The sequence below is a fragment of the Sorex fumeus genome, unplaced genomic scaffold, assembly GCF_029834395.1.
Source record: "Sorex fumeus unplaced genomic scaffold, SorFum_2.1 ptg000131l, whole genome shotgun sequence".
NCBI lineage: Eukaryota > Metazoa > Chordata > Mammalia > Eulipotyphla > Soricidae > Sorex > Sorex fumeus.
The window spans coordinates 2,864,329-2,886,485 of record NW_026606188.1 but is presented as its reverse complement, the minus strand read 5'-3'; positions in this window follow the sequence as shown (position 1 = coordinate 2,886,485).

Below are 22,157 nucleotides of genomic sequence, written 5' to 3'. Positions count from 1 at the left end.
TCAAAAGACCGCGTGGCCGCCCACCTACAAGATGGTCAGACTTCTTCATCAAGATCATGAACGATCGATTAGAGACTCATGTTCCTAGAGTGAACAGGCGTTGTTGGGCTACACTAGCACGTGACAGGGACAAATGAGACGTTACTGGCGCCCGTTTGAGCAAATTGACGATTAACGAGAAGTCAAGTGATCAAGTGATCAAGTGATTAGTGAAACATCATGAGGTACAGTTGTTGACTTACAAATTTTTGTGCTTGGGTTTCAGTTATACAATGATCGGGTACCATCCCTCCACCAGTGCCCATTCTCCACCACCACTAGTCCCAGTATCCCTCCCATCTCCTCCCATCCCCTATTCCACTTTTGTTGCACTCCCTTTTGTTCTCTCTCTCCTTTTGGGTGTTGTTGTTTGCAACAGTGGCATTGAGTGACAATCATGTTCTGTCTATAGTCTACTTTCAGCATGCATCTCCAATCCTGGGCGGATCTTCCCAACAGCTATTTTTTTTGGTGCTCCCTTCTCTATCTGAGCTGCCTTTACTCCTAGAGTTACACACTGTAATCTTAACCATGGTTATACTATATTCCTATAAATTTTGCTCTAAAAACCCTCTGATATATATACACACAGTGGAATACTATGCTGCTACATAAAAATATGAAACCTTGTCATTTGCTGGAACATGGATGGAACTGGAGGGGATCATGTTAAGTGAAATAAGTCAGGGGGATATGGGCACAGATTTGAAGACCTCATTTATCTGTGCAACAGAGAGATAAAACAAGGGACTATAGTATTTACCCATGACAAATCTTTGAACTTAGCATAGAAATCAGAGTGCTGCGGAGTGAGTGGAGAAGTGGGAATGAAGAGGAAGATTAGAGGTGACATAGGGACAGTGGGGGGGGGGGGTCTTGAGCACTTTGGTGGTGGGATACAGTAACTTTGAACATCAATACTATACATGATAACGCTATTGGAACCATGTATTACCAAAAGTAAAATTTTAAAAAGTTTTAAAAGGGCAGAGAATAGAAAGGACTTAAATTTGGAAAACATCCTGAAAACAGGATTTTTTAAAGATCAAGTTTCTTAGAGATAAGAAATTTTCTTATGTGGTGCTTGATTATGAAATAGAGGCATACGTATTTTAGAAGATGGTTCATGAATTATAATCTTTCAATCAAGAAATGACTTTGTAGAGCTACAGAAAATTTTACTTTACTGCAAAGAATGTAGGTTAAATATTGCAGATAATGGGATGCTATTCCTTAGTGCTCTCAACAGACATGCCGTCTCTTGCCCTGGCTGCTGGCACCCTTCTTACCTGACTCTGCTTATTGTGTTTGTGCCATTGAACTGGCATAAGGAATTGGATTTGGGGACCTTTGATGACAGGCCTTTGGGGTTTCTGGCTACAGCCACCTTGAATAAAGGAGCAGGTCAAGAAAGAGCTGAGGGACTTGCCATCTAGAAGACGAGCAAATCCTTAGTAACTCATGTCTATTACAGACTCACAGCATTTTAGTTTATGATCTTCCAACTGTCCTCACTGGTCTTGCAGACCTTCCTTTGTGGTACTTGTTTTACTCTTTCTGAAGCCTCTGATAAGTGTTTCATTTTGCCTTTTCCATCTCTGAAACCAGTTTTTGTTTTGTCTTTTTCTTATTTAGAACTAGGACTGGGAGGAAAAGCAGGGAGTTAGTATGGTGTTTTATTTTGCTTTGTGGTGCCACTAACCAAACGCAAGGATCCAATCTCTACCACTAACTTCATCCCTGGTTTCTATACCACATGTTTTTTTTCACTTATTCAAGTTTATGTTTTTCTTGGGCTGGAGTGATAGCACAGCAGATAGGGCATTTGCCTTGCATGCGGCCGACCCGGCCAACCTGAGTTCAATTCTTCGCCTCTCTTGGAGAGCCCGGCAAGCTACTGAGAGTATCTCACTCACACAGCAAAGCTACCTGTGACATATTTGATATGCCAAACACAGTAACAACAAGTCTCCAATGTTACTGAGCCCGCTGGAGCAAATCAATGAACAATGGGAGGACAGTGCTACAGATATCTTTCTTTCTGCTTTTCTTATCAATATCTTTTTAATTATTGATTTATATTTTCTTGTGTCCGTCTCATTATAACCTTACAATCCAAGGGAAAAGGAAGTGTTTCCTTTGCAATAATGGAATACATTTCATATGTATAATCAGTTGTTCTTGCAACATTCTCCTACCTAGAGACATAAGTCAATGAAGTTGAAGTTTTGGTTCTGTTTTAACCCTGCAGCAATCTTAAATTCCTATTTCATCCCCTTAGACTAGTAATGCTCTTTTCATTACTAAAAATAACTTAGGAGCTAATAAAGAGAAAGTAGTTTGTGTATTACCTAACATAAAGCCATTTTTCTTCCTGCTTATCATATTCATGAAACATTACACTTTTGGTTGTGTTGAATATCCAACTTATATTGATGCTTAACTCTTCACATCTGTCTCTTGTCTTCTTAGTCAGAATAAATAGGCTCTCAGGGAAAGATCCATGCTTTGTATCTTTTTAAATCTTTCAAGATGCCCAGAATACTGATTTTATATAACATGTTGAGATTAATATTATTATGCTTAGCATTCACTTTAACTTTCTCTTTTATCTGTCTAGCCAGTCTATGGGAAAGTGGCTGGCAGGTTAAAAATGACATTCCTTAGATCTTTTTTTGTATGATGGATATGAGTTACACCCAATGAGATGCAAATGCAGGGAGGTGGAGACTTTCAAGTATGAGAAAATTTTGAAGGGTGGATGTGTTTTTAGCACTCAGTGGCCACATGTCCCTTTCTAATCACCAGCTGGTGTGACAGGAGCATGCCGGCACTTCTGAGAGTGGAGGACTATTAAAACACAGAAAAAAAATCTAGTCAGTTAAATGATGTCTGACTTTTACTTCTCCAGCCCTTTCTGCAATTTTGAAATGACCAAATTTCCTATTGAATTTCCTTCTCCTAGAAATTTAGTGTTAGATTGCATGCTTTGAAACTTGACTGGACGAATATAATTTTTCAGTTATTTGGTTTATTTTGGTGGGGCTACACCCAGATGTGTTTCTAGGTTCTGCATAGGAGACACTAGAAATGCATGAACTAATTTGTATTCCTTTTGTCACTTTAAAGATATCAGAATCACCATCTGTCAATGAACAAATACTGGCTGGGTGGGAGGGATGGTATGTTGGACCAGAGTGGACATAGGAGTGGCAGGGGAAAGTCAAAGGCAGTTCAGTGGTAAAAATGGATATCACTGTGCAAGAATACCAGACCTTGGTTTTGGAGCGATATAGTTCAGCAGGTAGGGCATTAGCCTTGCACACAGCTCACCTGGGTTCGATTCCCAGCATCCAATATGGTCCCCTGAGAACCTCCAGGAGTAATTCCTGAGTAACTCCCGATTATCTCCGGGTGTGATCCAAAATAAAAAAAAAAAACAGAAAAGAAAAGAATATCAAACCTTGAAAACTACTATAAGCCTATCACCTAAATATGTCCATATATTTACATACATAGCAGAGGGCATCTGGATTGTTTAAGTCAGATGCAACCATATTCAGTTGGTCAGTAACAGAATTATAGAAAATTTGTTACTAAAAATAGGAGTTTGGTTCAAGAGAGAGTCTGAATGCAAGTTTCTTGGACACTGAGCCAACAAGCCTCCCCAACCGCCATCCTGTCTGTCCTTATGCCATCCTCCAGCACCGCCCAGGGCTTGCTCCCTGTCCCAGGTCAGTGACCCAGACCCAGCCCACCATTCCTCTTGCGCCTGCGCCCCAATCAGCTCCTCAGACCCAGAGCCACTCAGCCTCCCTGACTGCCATTCTGTCTGCTGCCGCACCATCCTTCAGCACAGTCCCAAGCTTTCTCCCTGTCCCAGGTCCACGATCCCCCACCCGGCACCACACCTATATTGCGGAAGTGGGCGTAGCCTTCTGTGGGCGCCACAGTTATTTTCTCCTTTCCCAGCACTGTGGACTCACATCTCCATCTCAATCACCTAATTCTGTGGAGAATATCCTGGCCATCTCAAACACAATAAGCCAATAGTATGGTAGCCTATTCCAATTGCACCATAATACTTGTGGACACAAGAAGCTATACAAGCACAATATAAAAGAACACATCCTCCGAAGCTTCACTAGAGGCCTCAATAAACCTCAGAGGAGCACCTGAAAGGACAGTGTAACTTTAGAAGGGGATAAAGGCTACCACCTTCAACTGAACTCATCCAGAATTCTTTCTCACAGCTAGAGGTAAATACTGATAGTGAACTGGAAGAGCCTACCTTCATACTACCACAAAAACATGAAGAAACAGTGAAAATCCCCACCACGAGGAGAAAATGATGAAAAGGGCCCAGATGCCTCAACAGGCATTACCCACAAATACGATCTCTCCAATAAAGAATTCAGAGGTGAAATATTGAAGATGTTCAATGAATTCAAAGAAATTGTCGAACATCTAGTAAATAATGGAGGACAAGAAAGAAACTGTAAAATGGACAACTGCAAAAATACAGGAAGATATGAGAGCAGAAATGAAAAAATTTACAAAAAGAAGTGTCATGAATAAAGGATACAGTAGATGAAATTAAAAATTCAGTGGTGCCCTCAACAGTAGAATGGCTAAGCCAAAGACAAAATCAGCGAGCTCAAAGATGAGCTGCTAGAAGCTTACAGGCAACAACAAACAATGGGAAAAGTCTTCAGAATAGCTCGAAGGCAAATCAGAGACTTAGTGGATGATTTCAAGAGGAACAACATTAGAATCATCAGAGTATGAGAAGGACAGGGAGACGACCACAATGAAAAAGCCACAGATAAAAATATCATTGCTGAAAAGTTCCCAGAGCTGGAGAACGCAGGCATTCAGATCCAAGGAGCCCAAAGAGTGCCAATTGAAAGAGACCATAGTAAAAAGACTCCAAGACATATCATAGTCAGAATGATGTATGCCATGGATAGAGACAAAATACTGCAAGCAGCAAGGTCAAAAAAGGAAATTACATACAAAGGAGCACCCCTTCAATTTACAGCAGATCTATCAGAGGAAGCCCTTCAAGCACGAAGACAGTGGTGATAAAGCTCAATGAAATGAACGCCAGCTGAAGCAAAAGCATAGTATGGTAGGGCGTTTTCCTTGCACGTGGCCGAAGAGGCCAATCTGAATTTGATTCCTCCACCCTTCTCAGAGAGCCCGGCAAATTATCAAGAGTATCTTGCCCACACGGAAGAGCCTGACAAGCTACCCGTGACATATTCAATATGCCAAACACAGTAACAACAAGTCTCACTTAAAGTTGAAGTTACTGGGCCCACTCGAGCAAATCGATGAACAACGGGAGGACAGTGCTACAGACAGTGTTACAGAAATGAACGCCTCACCAAGAATACTTTATCTGGATAAACTCTCACTCAAATTCAAAGGAGCAATATACTATGTCATGGATAAACACAGCTCAGGAACGTCATAGACTCAAAACCAAACTTAAAAGAAGAACCAATGGGGCTACTGCAAGACAGGAAAAAACCCCAAAAAGCACAACAAACCCTTAGAGAAAGATGACACAAAACCCCATGACAATAATCTCTGTCAATGTCAGTGGTCTAAATGCACCAATTAAGAGACACGGGGTGGCAAAATGAATTCGAAAACTAAACCCAACATTCTGCTGCATACAAGAAACACATCTGAATGGTCAAAGCAAACGCAGACTCAAAGTCAGAGGATGGAAAACAATCCTGCAAGCAAACAACTCCCTCAAAAAAGCCGGGGTAGCCCTACTAATATTCGACAACATAGATTTCAGGTTGAAAAAGATTGGTAGGGACAGCTAAGGTCACTTTTTACTAATCAAGGGATCTGTACAGCAGGAAGAAATCACACACCTAAACATATATGCACCTATCGAGGGACGAGCTAAATACTTAAAACAACTGCTAACAGATTTTATCAAGGATATTGCTAGCAACACAATATTAGTTGGAGACTTCAACACTGCCCTATAACCTCTAGATAGATAACAAGATTAAAACGCAGCAAGGAAACACTGTTTTTGAAGGAAGAGATAAAAGAGAGAGGGCTAATAGATCTATACAGGGCTTTGCATCCCAAAAAGAAAAAATTCACATTCTTTTCCTGTGTACACAGAACATTTTCCAAAATAGACCATGTGCTATGTCACAAAACATACCTCAATAGAATCAAGAAGATAGAAATTGTATCAATTATCTTTTCAGACCATGATGCACTGAAGTTAATCACACACAGATATTGAGAACCAAATCAAACAGCTGGAAATTAAACAATTCAATGTTGAACAATGAGTGAGTCAGGAAAGAAATCAAGGAAGAAATCAAAAGATACCTGGAAACAAATGAGAATGAATACACGGTTTCCGGAACCTATGGGACGCAGCTAACTCCATGATAAGAGGGAAATTTATAGCTCTGCATCCATTCCTCAGGAAGGAAGAAAGGACCTACATAGATAACTTGATTTCACAGCTCAAGGTATTAGAAAAGGACCAACAAAATGAGCCCAAACCAGGCAGAAGAAAAAAAAATAACAAAACTTAGAGCAGAAATTAACGACATGGAAACTCCCCCAGAAAATAACAATCTGAAAGGTCAATAAAACCAAGAGCTGGTACTTTGGAAAAATAAAAAATATTGATAAACTACTTGCATGACTCACAAATAAAGAGAGAAAGAGAGAGAGACACAGAGAGAGAGAGAACTCCAATAAACCGAATCAGAAATGAAAATGGGGACATCAGAACAGAACCCAAAGAGATTCAAAAGATCATCAGATACTACTTTGAAAGTCTGTATGCACGAAACAAGAAAACCTAGAAGAAATGGATAAATTTCTAGACTCCTATAATCTCCCAAAGTTGAACCAAGAAAATCTGGAATAGACATGAATAGACCTATTACTATCAAATAAATTGAAACTGTAATAAAGTCTTCTCAAAAACAAAAGCCAAGGTTCGGATGGATTATCTAGCTAATTCTTCCAGACACTTAAAGAGGACCTATTGCCAGGTCTTCTCAAGCTTTTCCAGGAAATTGAAGAAACACAAACTCTCCGAAATAGTTTCTATGCGGTACATGTCTCCTGAATACAAGAAGCTAACAAAGACACAAAAAAGAAAACTACAGGCCAAAATGCCTGATAAACATGGATGCAAAGATCCTCAACAAAATATTAGCAAATAGAATCCAACAATTCATCAAGTAGATCATACATCACGACCAAGTGGGGTTTGTCCCAAGGATGCAAGGATGGTTTAACATTCAGAAATCAACCAACATAGTCCATCATATCATTTGCTAACTATCAATTGACTTCCCGTTAATTGTCGATTTGCTCAAATGGGCGCCAGTAACATCTCCATTTGTCCCTGTCGCATGCTAGTGTAGCCCAATAGCGTCTGTTCGCTCTAGGAACATGAAGAGCCTCAAACCGATCCTTCATGATCTTGATAAAGAAGGCTGATCATCTAGTAGGTGGGCTGCCACACAGTCTTTTGACATCCCGTGGAATCCAGTCGGTAACAGCTCTAGTCCAGCGGTCATCTTTAAATCTCATTACGTGACCAGCCCATCTGATTTTTGATGCCTTGGCAAACGAGACAGCGTCCCTGATTCTTGATAGTCGACGGATGTCAGAACTCCAGATTCTTTCTGTCATTTGAGTGAAACGTGATATTCCAAGCATAGCTCTTTCAATTCCTCTTTGGGAGAACCTAATATACTTGTGTAGGGCCCAGGTCTCTGAGGCATATGTTAATGCAGGAAGAACAGTGGAATAAAAGAGATGTGCGCGGAGCTGGAGGTTCTTCATCCTCTTAGCTATTTCTTCGACGCTCTTGAAGGCGTTCCAAGCCACTCTCTTCCTCCTGTGCAGCTCGGGTGCCAGGTCATTTGTCATGTTGACTTCTCGACCTAGGTATGCATAGCTGTTGCATTCGGAGATGGTCATTCCGTTGAGAGCAAATGGGGAGTCAGGAACGAGGCTGTTTCTCATAAACATTGTCTCTGTAAGATTCAGCTGTAGTCTGACCTTTCCACACTCACAGTCAAAGTCAGCCAGCAATTGTGCTGCTTGACTGATGTTTGGTGTTATTAAAACAATGTCATCAGCAAAGTGGAGGTGGTGTAGTTGCCAACCATCTATCTTTACTCCCATTCCTTCCCATTCCAGTTGTCGCATGATGTTCTTGAGGGTGGCACTGAAGAGTTTCGGTGAAATGGTATCACCCTGCAGAACCCTGCTCTTGACATCAATGATTACTTCTTTGTAGAATGGTGAGATCCTGGTAGTGAATCCGCAATACAGCTCACAGAGGATCTTGATGTATTGAGCCTGAATGTTCTGATTGGCTAGGGCTTCAATGACTGCTTCTGTCTCAACAGAATTCAAGGCTTTCTTTAAATCAATGAACGTTAGAAAGAGCGGCATCTTGAACTCCCGAGAAACCTCAATGAGCATGGTTATTGTGTGTATATGGTTGATGGTGCTGAATCCTTTGTGGAACCCAGCTTGCTCGCAAGGTTGTCCTCATCTAGTGTTATCCAATCCTATTTAGGATGACTCGAGTGAACAACTTGTAGATGATCGACAATAGGCAGATCGGGCGATAGTTGCCAGTGTCATGGATGTCTCCCTTCTTGTACAGTAGTACAGTCCTGCTGGTTTTCCATGGGAGGGAACCTTGCATTCAGACAGGTATCGTGTGAAGAGCCGAGCCAGTGTTTTGATGAGTACTGACAGCAGGTTCTTCAGGTATTCAGGTATGACCTTGTCTGGGCCGGGTGCTGTTCTTTTCTTTACTTACGAAATGGCGTGTCGGATTTCGGAAGGGAGAACATTGGGAATGACATATCCATCCAACGAATTTGGTATGTCATCAAGTGGACATAGCTATCGAAGAGATTTGAGTACAAGTCATGTATAATCTTCTCCATTGCTGTTCTGGAGGATGTGATAGATCCATCAGGACGTCGGAGGGCAGTCATCTTAGTCTTGTAGTTGGCGAAGGACAGATGGGCGTTACGAATACTTTTCCCGGCTTCTGCCACACCAGCACTTCTGCTCTTCTCTCTTTGATGTCTTCCTTGATCGCATCTCTGCACTGCTTAGCGAGCTCGGATGTTAGCTTACAGTTGCCTGAGGCATGCGCCAAACCACATTGCTGAATAAGCTCAAGAGTTTTCGAAGACAGGCGTTTTTTTGTGGCTATCTCTCTCTTGGCATCCCTCGTACAATCATGGAGGTGCTGAACCAGTCGATCGTATTCCTCAAAAATATTGTCAACAATGACATCTTCCCATGTTGCTGCCATAGTTCCAAAGAGCATCATATCAATCCATCATATCAAAAAAAGGAAGAATAAAACCATATGATCATATCAATAGATGCAGATAAACATTTGACAAGATTCATCTTCGTTTATGATGAAAGCTCTCACCAAAATGTGTTTGGTAGGATCTTTCCTCAATATAGTCAAAGCCATCTACCTCAAATCTCTGGCAAGCATTATCTTCAGTGGGAAAAACTAAGAGCCTTCCCTCTGAGATGAGGAACAAGACAAGGATACCCACTCTCACTGCTTCTGTTCAATATAGTACTGGAAGTACTTGCAATAGCGATTAGGCAAGAAAGAGATATTATTAAGGGCATCCAGATAGGATAGGAAGAAATCAATCTCTCACTATTTGAAGATGACATGATAATATATTTACAGAACCCTAAAGCCAAGAAATTCTTAAGAACAATAGACTTGTATAGTAAAGTTTTAGGCTATAAAATCAATATCCAAAAGTCCATGGATTTCCTATATGCAAATAATGAGAGAGAAGAAAGTGACATGAAAAAAGTAATCCCGTTCACAATCCTGCCTCAGAAAATCCAGTATCTTGGAATCAGCTTAACTAAGAAGGTAAAGGACCTGTACTACAAAACGCTACTCCACAAAATTAAAGGGGACACAAGGAAATGGAAACATATCCCCTGCTCATGGAATGGGAGAATAAACATTGTCAAAACAGTAATAGTCTCCAAAGCATTATGCGGATTCAATGCAATTCCTATGAAGATACCCATGAAATTCTTCAAAGAAATGGATCAAACGCTCCTGAATTTCATATGCAACAACAAACCCCCATGAATAGCTAAAGCAATTCTGTGGAAAAAGAAGATGGGAGGTATCACCTTCCCCAACCTCAAACTCTACTACAAAGTGGTAATAATTAATACAGCATGGTACTAGAACAAAGGCAGAGCAGCAGACCAATGGAAGAGGGTTTAATATCCTGACACACACCCTCAAATATATGATCATCTAGTCTCTGATAAGGGAGCAAGTAATGTGAAGTGGTGCAAGGAAAGCCTCTTTAACAAATAGTGCTGGCAAAACTGGGCTCAGACCTCTACCTAACACCATGTGCAAAAGTCAGATCAAAATGGATTAAAGACCTCAATATCAGACCAGAATCCATCAGGTACATTGAAGACAAGGTTGGCAAAACCCTCCAGGACATTGAAGGTAAAGGTATCTTTAAAGGTGACACTTCACTGGCCAAGCAAGTATAAACAGAGATAAACAAATGGCACTATCTTAAACTGAGAAACTTCTGCATCTCAAAAGATACAGTGACCAGAATACAAAGACAATCTACAGAATGGGAAAGGATATTCACCCAATACCCATCTGATAAGGGGTTGATTTCAAGGATTTTCAAGGCACTGGTTGATCTCTACAAAAAAGAAAACAGCCAACCCCATCAGAAAATATGGCAATTAAATAAACAGAAACTTTCTCAAAGAAGAAATATGAATGGCCAAAAGGCACATGAAAAAATGCTCTTCAGCACTAATCACCAGGGAGTTGCAGATCAAATCAACACTGAGATATCATCTCACACCACAGAGACTGGCCCACCCAAAAGAACAAAAGCAACTGGTGTCAGTGTGGATGTGGGGAGAAAGGGAATCTCATTCACAGCTGGTGGGAATGCTGAGTGGTTCAGCCTTTTTGGAAAACAGTGTGAACGCTTCTCAAAAAATTCGAAATTGAGCTTCCATTTGACCCAGCAATACCACTTCTGGGAATATATCCCAGAGGTGCAAAAAAATATAGTAGAAATGACATCTGCACTTATATGTTCATTGCAGCACTGTTTACAATAGCCAGAATCTGGAAAAATCTGAGTGCCCAAGAACAGGTGACTAGTTAAAGAAACTTTGGTACATCTACACAGCTGTTAGAAAAGAAGGTCATGAAATTTGCATGCAGGTGGATCAACATGAAAAGTATCATGTTAAGTGAAATGAGTCTGAGAGAGACAGACATAGAAAGATTGCACTCATTTGTAAAATATAAAGTAACAGAATGGGGGACTAACACCTAAGAATAGTAGAGATAAGTATCAGGAGGATTACTCCACAGCTTAGAAGCTATCCTCACATGCTGCAGAAAAAGGCAGCTGAGATAGAGACTACCAAGTAAAGGGTGCTAGGAGGGCCTGCTCAGGATGAGATATGTGTGCTGAAAGTAGACTATAGATCGAACATGTCGCCACTTAATACCTCTATTGCAAACCACAACACCCAAAAGGAGAGAAGGAGCAATGGGGAATGCCCTGCCACAGAGGCGGGATAGGGTAGAGGGGGTGAGGTGGGGGTGGTGGGAGGAATGTTGGGACCATTAGTGGTAGAAAATGGGCACTTGTGGAGGGATAGTACTCGGTCATTGTATGATTGAAACGCAAGTACAAAAGTTTGTAAGTTTGTGATTCACTAATAAAATTTTTTTTAAAAATGTCTGAATGTTTGATGTGAAATTTTTTTCTGAAGACTCCAGGCCAAACAGTTTATTTGATTGGCCACAAGCTCTATTTACCACATTGATTCCAGCTGCACCAACAGTGGCCCACACTTGAATGTGGTTTAACTCACACGCACCAGTAGCATGTAAAGCCCACTAAATCGCACCTCTGTGCTTTGGATCATGCAGTGTAAATTTGTATTTGAAATTGAGCACTGTGGGCTATTTAACTTTCTGAGTGCAATTTTAGTGAAATGATGTTTTTCACTTTTAGCAGAATAGTGGGAAGTGCTCCAAACATTTGGGAAGAGGAGGATTAATAAGGTATGGATCATAAATTGACTTTCGCCAGTTTGTACCTGTGGTTGTGGAGGCAGGCCCATGTGTTAGTTATCCTGATTCTGTTCACAGTGCTCTCGACTGGCCCGCATTTTGCCCTTGTTTTTTTGGGACTGAGTAACTGAAGCATTTTATTTGAGTTTTCTGCCATCATATACCATACAAGTCTTCCGCGTGGGTCTTTAAGTGAGAGGTACACTCACCGGTTTACATCCTTGCCTCTTCTGAGGATAAGTCTGGCTGCAGACATTAATATGGCATTTTGGTCTTTATAAGTATCTTTTGAGAATTTAAATTATTTGAGTCTCCTCTCAAATCCCTAACTAAGGCAAATAGGTATTTTATTTTTCTAATTTTTATAGAAAGAAATATTTAAGACATATTTAAAAGTGAAAAGTGGGATCTGTTTGACTTTTTAAAGAAACAACTATATTGATGTTTACTTTAAAATGTATTTACCAGAAGCATGAACCACTGTGTTCCAAAAGTCAAAGAAATAAAATGCCTATGCCTCAAACCAACTTGTGGTACTAGATGGTGAGGTGAATATATTTATCTGTAGGAGGGTTTTTTATTAATTGAATTTGTAAAATACATGGCTGACAAGCAGGAGAGAAAACAAGAATTTTGCAAGAGAATTTTTGGGTATTTGTTAATTTTAGTAATTTGAATTGCAGTCCCTAGATGAAAGTATTCTAATCTTGGATTTCCCAGTCTATTCTGATCTACTTCTATGAATGATTCAGAGACAATTTTTAAAAAAATTTTTTTAATGGATCACCGTGGGGTGCAGTTAAAGACTTACAAATTTTTGTGCTTACATTTCAGTCATACAATGATCGAGTGCCTATCTCTCCACCATTGCCCGTTCTCCACCACCAATCCTCCCAGTATCCCTCCCATCCCTCCTCTCCTCCTGTTCCCTCTTCCCTTCTCCCCTTCCCCACCCCCCGCCTCTATGACCGGCACATTCCCTTTTCCTCTCTCTCTCTCTCTCTCTCTCTCTCTCTCTCTCTCTCTCTCTCTCTCTCTCTCCCCCCCCTCTCTTTCCTTTAGGGTGTTGTGTTCTGCAATGCAAGTATTGAATGTCCATCATGTTTGGTCTATAGTCTACTTTCAGCACGCATCTCCCATCATGAGCAGGCCCTCTACTTGGTGGACCCTTCTCTATCTGAGATGTCTTTTCCCCCCGCATGTGAGGCTGGCTTCCAAGCCATGGTGCAAACCTCCTGGTGCTTATCTCTACTATCCTTGGGTGTTAGTCTCCCATTCTGTTACTTTATATTTTACAAATGAGTGCAATCTTTCTATGTCTGTTCCTCTCTTTCTGACTCATTTCACTTAGCATGATACTTTCCATTGTAGTACTACTTGTATATAAATTTCATGATTTCATCTTTTCTAACAGCTGCATAGTACTCCATTGTGTAGATATACCAAAGTTTCTTTAACCAGTCATCCGTTCTTGGGCATTCAGATTTCTTCCAGTTTCTGGCTATTGTAAAGAGTGCTGCAATGAACAAACAAGTGCAGATGCCATTTCTACTATACTTTTTTCTCCCCACATCCATGCCAACAACGGTTGCTTATGTTCCTTTGGATGTGGGCCAGTCTCTGTGGTGTGAGATGATATCTCATTGTTGTTTTGATCTGCATCTCCCTGATGATTAGTAATGAAGAGCATTTTTTCTTGTGCCTTTTGGCCATTTCAGAGGCAAAGTTCTGTGCCTTATTTATTTGTACAGCCTTTATTGTAAAGCCTCTATTTGTAAAACCTTGAATGGTGCCCAAGATGGAGTGGCCAAACGCCCAATAAGCTATGCTCAGTTCCCAAAGTTGTTCTTCATTCGTTCATTCATTCATTCATGCATTCGTTATCTTTTGAGTTATTTCATTGAGTGCTTAACTTTAACTGCTAATGTGTAGCTCCCTTCTTTTCTCTGGCATTCTGGCTTGGTGTAAAGGTGATTTTTCTTGGCATGTTGCTCTTCATAAAGGCCTGCTGTTTGTTGCCTTTGCTTCCCTTATTTGCTCTCCTTACAAATTCAATTCACTCTTACACTTTATTTTCCTTGTGTTCCATGCTGTTGCTATATCACAAGGTACAGATAGAATAAGAGTGGAAGATTTCCCTCCTTTTTCCTAGAAAACTGTCTTTTAACCAGAATATTTTTAAACATCAAATTGGGAGGGAGAGGGAACAATACCATGTCCCCAGGTCTTTATACTCACCCTGTATGACAATGCTTCCTCCCCCTGCCCCCTCTAGCCCTGCTGAGACTGAATAACACAGGGAGTGGTCCAGCTTTGTGTTCTTTACTTAAAATGACAAGGAACTGACTCATGTGTCCTTTGTGGGAATTCCCAGGGAGAATGGTGTCTGAGGCTGACTATCATTGTTCTGTTTGGGAATCACAGTTTTATGAATGCTCTTCTTTCCAAAGCAAACTAAAAGGTATGTTTATGAGAGATTTCCCTGAATAGAATTCCTTTTTTGAAACTTAAGTTATGAGCATTAAAAGATCTTCTGTTGGGGCTGGAGTGATAGCACAGCAGGTAGGGCGTTTGCCTTGCATGCGGCCGTCCCGGGTTCAAATCCCATATGGTCCCCTGAGCAGAGCTAGTGATATAGGCAGGTAGATAGGGAAAGGCTCTCTGCAATGAAACAAAGTCTCATAGAAGAAGAATTCTAGGACCGACCCACCCTGTGGAGACAGAGAATAAGGACTTGATAAGACCATCCCCAGACCCTGAAGATATGGGCCTCCTCCCCATGAAATTCCTCCTTTCCGAAAACCCCCTTTCAATCCGGTTAACTCCGGCGACCCAGCCCCAAGGAGATTCCAGGACATTCCAAGTCAGATGATTCTCGAACCCCCTTTCAATCCGGTTGACTCCAGCGACCCAGCCCCAAGGAGATTCCAGGACATTCCAAGTTAGAAGATTCTCGAACCCCCTTTCAATCCAGTTAACTCCAGCGACCAAGCCCCAAGGAGATTCCAGAACATTCCGAGTCAGAAGGATCTCTAAGAACCAGCTCGAGAGCCCAGTTGGCGCTCTCTCCACCCTCAGAGAAGCCCGCGTTCCCTCTGGACGCGTTACTCTCTCTCTCTTACTCTCCATTCCCCCGCTTATCTGCTTATCCCTTTCTCTCCCTCTCCAAAAGCCTCCAAATAAAACCTGTTACTTCACTGCTCGTCTACTCCTGAAATTCTTTTCTGCGAGCGAGACAAGAACCCCAGAAACCCCGGGTAAGGCTTGGGACTGGTCTCTCCTTTCCTGCAAGGAACAAATTCTCGCCCCAGCTTGAGTCCGTGGCTCCCCAAGCAATCGTGTGGCGGGGATTAACTCCCGTGCCGAGAAGATCAAGCAAACTTCAGGTGTGGCTTGAAGGCCACCTTGTGGAGCTGGCGGGGCTTAGGCCCATGCCGAGCAGGTGCTCACTGCAGACTTTACCGGTCCTAGCCTACCCAGAGTCCCGGGTGGCAGAGGCGGGTGGGGAGAAAGTGGCCGTCTTTCTCCTCCCCACTTCACATAAGTCACCCGTGGGGCCCACCGACATCAGATGGCGACCACGAAGGGACAGAGCAGTGAAGGAATTCACGAGAAAGGAGGTATTCTGTGGAAAATCTGTTGTAGAGGTATGCTCCCTTGGAAATCTCTAGGGAGAAAGGGGGAGGAATGTGATAACCTCTGTGTGAATGTGTGTGTGTATGAGCACCCTGATAGAAAAGCCCACTAGTGAGAAGATCCTGGGAAAACTAAGGCAGATCAATTTCTAGGTAGAAATCCCTTATCACAAGCAGAATCAGCTAGAGGTCAATTCAAATGCTAATGGAGGTAGTCAGCAGGTTTAGCCCTAGGCAAAGTGAAAACTATTAGGAGGAGAGCTTGCTAAGGAATTATCCTACCCTAGATTTCTCTTTTCACTTCCTTTTATAGGTTATTGCTGACACTTAGGAGATATGGGAAATTCTACATCAGTACCTAAACATTCTCCTTTGGGTTGCTTGTTAAAACACTTAAGGAGCCTGAAGCTAGATAGCTTAAATAAGAAATGTCTTGTTGACCTCTGTAACACCACGTGGCCTGAGTATAAGCTAGAACTTGGGGAAAGATGGCCAGTGAATGGCAGTTTGCATTACCAGATCATTTTGCAGTCAGATCTTTGCAGGTAACAAAAGAAATAGGATTATCAAAGCAGAGGAGGCAGGAAAAATGCAAGATCATATGATTAATTGTTTGATATCAGAAACAAAGAAGTGTCACTAATGCAGCCTATTCCCATATCTGATAAGAAGATACCAGCTCCCTGCCTCAGAACTAGCCTTGATCAAAATATGGTAACATCTGACAACCTTAGGTTTCAACTGCTTTGTCATAGTTTATCTTGCCTGCTGATATCAACAAAAGCACTTTCTTGATCCATATTTTTAACAAACAGGAGACTCTCTGGTTAGGCTGGGAAATGGGCCGATAGGGCTCCTTTGCCCTGGGGACTGCTCCTTCCTTTCTCAGTCCATCAGTTTTCTCCCTGCCATTCTTGAAGGGTCAGATCAATCGATCAACTGCAGATGTGTGTACATGTACATGAGGTGGTCTTTAGTCAGTTCATTGTCTGTCTGTCTGTCTGTCTGTCTGTGTGGAACACTCAGTGCTGGAACCAGGTTGAAATCAGAAGTAGAAATTCTAGAGAAGACAGTGATATGCAACTCAGTGATTGAAGGAATGCAATTGTTTTTGGAACTTGCTAGACGACATTTAAAAGAAGATTGCTTATCAGAAGGTTGAGCCTACAGAGAAAGCAGAATTCTCAATCTAGATTTCTTATTAGAAGAACATTAATGATTAGTAACAGTTGAAATCCTTTTGAACTTAAGAATCTGTACTGTCTAGATGAACTTTGGAACTAGAGGCTGAAACTAAAGTGAAATAAAGTTCAGAGAATGCAAGGCTTTATCTTACAAGCCTCAGCCAATTGTAATGAGGAATTTAGCTGTTTTACAAACAACAGAGGTACATAAGCCACTAAAATAAAGTTTCCTCATATTAATTAATAGTTTTCTTATGTTACCATAAACACTGTCCAAGTGCTTTTTTCTATGCTAATATCAAAGTTTGGTAAAAACTAAAGGGCTTTTTCTGTGTCTGAAAGTATGTTTGTATTCTTGTGGAATTGGTAAAAGTATCTGGTGTAGAAAGCTTATGATTGAAATAACTAAGGGACAAGAACTATTGAAATTAAGCCAAAGAGGGTTTACCATGTTTTATATTAATTGGCGGTTCACAAGTTTTATGCTGTTATAAAGTTAGTTGCAAAACTTATCCTACCAGTGGTTTTATTTGATCTCTGAGACTTTTGGTAACTAAAATTTCTAGAGGTACTTAGCAAAGAATTATAAGTGATCTCAGATGTCATCTCGATAGTCTGAAGCCATAGCATTGCACCTTGGTGAAAGTATGAGATAACTGTATTGTTAATCAGCCTGTCCTGTATGTGAAAACGCATGCTATTATTATGATAACTTTATTTCATGCCAAGTTTTGTCTCCAGGTATCAACCTAGTCCTGACCTTCACAGAACTTTGTACACAAGTGTAAAATGCTTTCTGTTCTATGGTAATCTGAGTGTTTAATCTTTTTGCATTTGTGTTTTCCTAGAAATCAGAATTCTAAGATGTCTCTTGGTTAATTTCTAATGTAAAGTGAACTTTTGCCCAATGAATATATGTTGTAAGAACTTTAGTTGCGAGCATCTCTAAAGCCTTTGAAAATATCTATAGAACTGATGTAATGCTTTTGAAAAGGTACTGTAGAGTATTTTTGTCATGTTAAATGAGATGATTGGTAACTAGTGTCCAAACTTGGGAGATCATGTTGTGCTAAATTCAGTAAAATAAGAGTTTAAACTTGTGGGATGACTCTTGGGAATATAGATGTGTGTCTTAAGTCAGAAAGATACTGGACGGATTATCCAGACTCCTGTTACAGTGCTCTTAAGATAATTGAATTTTTCAAAAGTTGCAGGAAATCAAGAGTTTTTGACATGGGATTAAATTAGACATGTTAAACTGTACACTGGACTCCTGGTACAGTGCTCTTATTAATGAGAAGTTAAAGTTTTCCATGTGGGATTGAAAACATGTTAAACGGTATGCTTTATCTCTACAGATTTTAGCTTCCCTGACTAGGACCCACAGCAAACGGGTGTATTACATCTCTGTGAGTAAAGTAAAATGCTTGCTTTTCTCTTCTTTTGTACCTTCAGTATGTTTTTTGATGTTTCATAGCACTATGTTGGTTTGCATAAATCCAGATAAGTCTTTCCTCTCTGTAATAGGGTCTACCCCTTATGCAGACAGGAAAAACCAACTATGGGACCCCAAAGCCCTCTTCCAGGGAACAGTCAGGGGATCTGTCTAAATGACAGGAGCAGGGATTTAACAGGTACTGTTTTCAAGTACCCTACAAACCTCAGGGCGACCCTAGAGGCAGGCCAGCTCGAGGAAAGAGTGGAAATCATCACTTCTATGGAGAATGAGGAATCCAGGACTCTGCAATGACTAACTCAGTCTGGGCCTACTCTCAGCGTCAAGGAAAAACCTGGAAACCAGGATTTCTCCCAGCCCTGAAGAAGGGATGGGGTGGACTCCTTTCTGCAGGACATCTATGTGGAAAATGAGGCCCGAAGGCTCGAGGCCATCCAGTTCGTCGTGGGACATCTTATGGCCAGGCCTGGGTAACCCTGATGTGCCAGATAAGATTAATGCCACTTTTGGTGTGTCTCCTGTCTTTAGCAGATCCCCAGGACTTCCCAGTAAATAATGGGGTATCCCAAATGGAGAGTTCTCTAATCTTACTGTGTTTATGCAAAAGAACAAGCCAGGTTTGTTAAACTATCTTGCAAAGTTTTAAAATGAAGGTGGAGAGAAAACCATGTTTCTGCAACTTGCTTTTTGTAAGAATCAGATTCTAATTCTACAGAGGTGATTGAATAAATGTATTTAATCTTGATCTAAAAGGTACTTACTCTTTTGGGAAATTTAGATAAAACTTGGTTTACTGACTGTAGGTAAATAGCCTAATGTATAAAGGACTCAATGTTATACATGCTGTTACTAGTCTGATCAGAGCATTGGAAGCCAGAGCTTTACTAGGGTGGAGCTCATCTCAAAGTGCAGAATTGCTTTCCCCTAGTCTGTGAATTGACCAAAGTGTCAAGAAAGGGCACCTAAACTGGTTAAACTAGAATGGATCGATATCTAGTCTAAAGTACTGTGAATTTTCTTTCTATACTTTCTGTATTGCTTCTCATTTTCTGTGAACAGTCATTTGGAGAGAACAAGGATGTTATCAGCTCTTAATTTTTGTTGCATCATGGGATTAACACCAGAGTGTATTTCCTCTAAGCCAGAATGTTCTGCAGAAGAAGAACAGTGGACATAGTGGACAATGGAGGTATCCAAAAGGAAGTTGGTGGATGATTTACCCAACAAGGAAAGTTGCTAACTCCTGGACCAATGCAATGGAATATTATTAAAGGGTTATGTTTTAACACTAGTGAGAACCATCTTCCATGGGAAGGGACTGAACAGCAAGTAAGGTAGAAGTAACTCAGAACTGTGCTTTCTGTACCATTAATGAACTTAGTGGAAATCTTGAGCCTCCTCTCCTGACACCTGTTCAGCATCAAGGAACTTAGAGGAGGATCACAGCTTGACCTTATGCAAATGATCAAATGCTCATATGTTCAAGGTATAAATACCTGTTGGTTCTCATTGAGAGCTTCAGTGTATGGGCAGAAGCTTTTCCTATGTGTACTGAGAAAGCCAGAGAATGGCTTGGTGTTTCTGTGTCCAGTAGAAATATCTGGACACAGGAAGTCATTTTTCTTTCAACCAAACCTGCGGGTAGAGTTATTCCTTTCCATTATTTTAGTGATAGATATGGGTATGGCATTATGTCGCTTTGGTTTCTGTTGTTTTAACTCTTGTTTTTTTTTTTTTTAAGACAGCAAACAACATTGTCCTTACTGGATCTGAAAGGACCTTCTACTCCTCCAGGGTCTAACCATTTCAAAGTGATATCCCTCAGTCTAATCGAACTGATTTTTTCTTTCAGATAACTTCAGGAACCCAACCAATTAATTGCTGAGGGCCACTAAAAGCTGAGGTAGTATGAGATTTCACCCCTTGTGTAGGCAGAGGCAGCGTCCCATTGTCAGCATGAAGCAGCTCCAGAAGATGGACCTTCTGCCATTCTCCCTTAAAGATTTAAGGTGGTGGAATCTCTAGGGGGGGATTTGATATAGGCAGGTAGATAGGGAAAGGCTCTCTGCAATGAAACAAAGTCTCATAGAAGAAGAATTCTAGGACCGACCCACCCTGTGGAGACAGAGAATAAGGACTTGATAAGACCATCCCCAGACCCTGAAGATATGGGCCTCCTCCCCATGAAATTCCTCCTTTCCAAAAACCCCCTTTCAATCCAGTTAACTCCAGCGACCCAGCCCCAAGGAGATTCCAGGACATTCCAAGTCAGATGATTCTCGAACCCCCTTTCAATCCGGTTGACTCCAGTGACCCAGCCCCAAGGAGATTCCAGGACATTCCAAGTTAGAAGATTCTCGAACCCCCTTTCAATCCAGTTAACTCCAGCGACCAAGCCCCAAGGAGATTCCAGAACATTCCGAGTCAGAAGGATCTCTAAGAACCAGCTCGAGAGCCCAGTTGGCGCTCTCTCCACCCTCGGAGAAGCCCGCGTTCCCTGTGGATGTGTTACTCTCTCTCTCTCTCTCTCTCTCTCTCTCTCTCTCTCTCTCTCTCTCTTACTATCTGCTTATCCCTTTCTCTCCCTCTCCAAAAGCCTCCAAATAAAACCTGTTACTTCACTGCTCGTCTACTCCTGAAATTCTTTTCTGCGAGCGAGACAAGAACCCCAGAAACCCCGGGTAAAGCTTGGGACTGGTCTCTCCTTTCCTGCAAGGAGCAAATTCTCACCCCAGCTTGAGTCCGTGGCTCCCCAAGCAATCGGGTGGCGGGGATTAACTCCCGTGCTGAGAAGATCAAGCGGACTTCAGGTGTGGCTTGACGGCCACCTTGTGGGGCTGGCAGGGCTTAGGCCCGTGCCGAGCAGGTGCTCACTGCAGACTTTACCGGTCCTAGCCTACCCAGAGTCCCGGATGGCAGAGGCGGGTGGGGAGAAAGTGACCGTCTTTCTCCTCCCCACTTCACATAAGTCACCCGTGGGGCCCACCGACATCACTAGGAGTAATTCCTGAGTGCAGAGCCAGGTACTGCCAGGAGTAATTCCCAAGTGCAGAGAGCCAGGAGTAACCCCTGTGCATCGCCATGTAAGGTAAAAGGTAAAGGCCCTCCCGTTGATCGTTGATTTGCTCGAGCAGGTCCAGTAACGTCTCCATTGGAGACTTTGTTGTTACTGTGTTTGGCATATCGAATACTCTCAGTAGCTTGCCGGGCTCTCCGAGAGGGGTAGAGGAATCGAACTCGGGTCGGCCATGTTGGCCGCTTGTAAGGTGAACACCCTACCACTGTGCTATCGCTCCAGTGCATCACCAGGTGTGACCCAAAAAGCAAAGCAAAAAAAAAAAAAAGACCTTCTATTGAGTCCAAGTGGAACTGACTTGGCAGTAAGTATAGCATCCCTCTTTTTCACCTTTTCCTGAAAAATTCCCAGACAATCCTCTCCTCAGAAACAGGAGCGTGGATTGTGTCCACTCCTTACTGACCGACTCAGAGAGATTGTGACACTGAGGCAAGCAGTGATTAGCAGTGGTATTCTGGCTATGAGTGCTTTGCAGCTGTTGAGAGAGCAATATTTCAACAGGAGACTCAGTGGAAAAGCCAAATTCAAATTGATAAGGGGGTCTGTACATGTGCTTCATTTAGCTTCAGACAGATTTTTGACTACTTGTGTCATA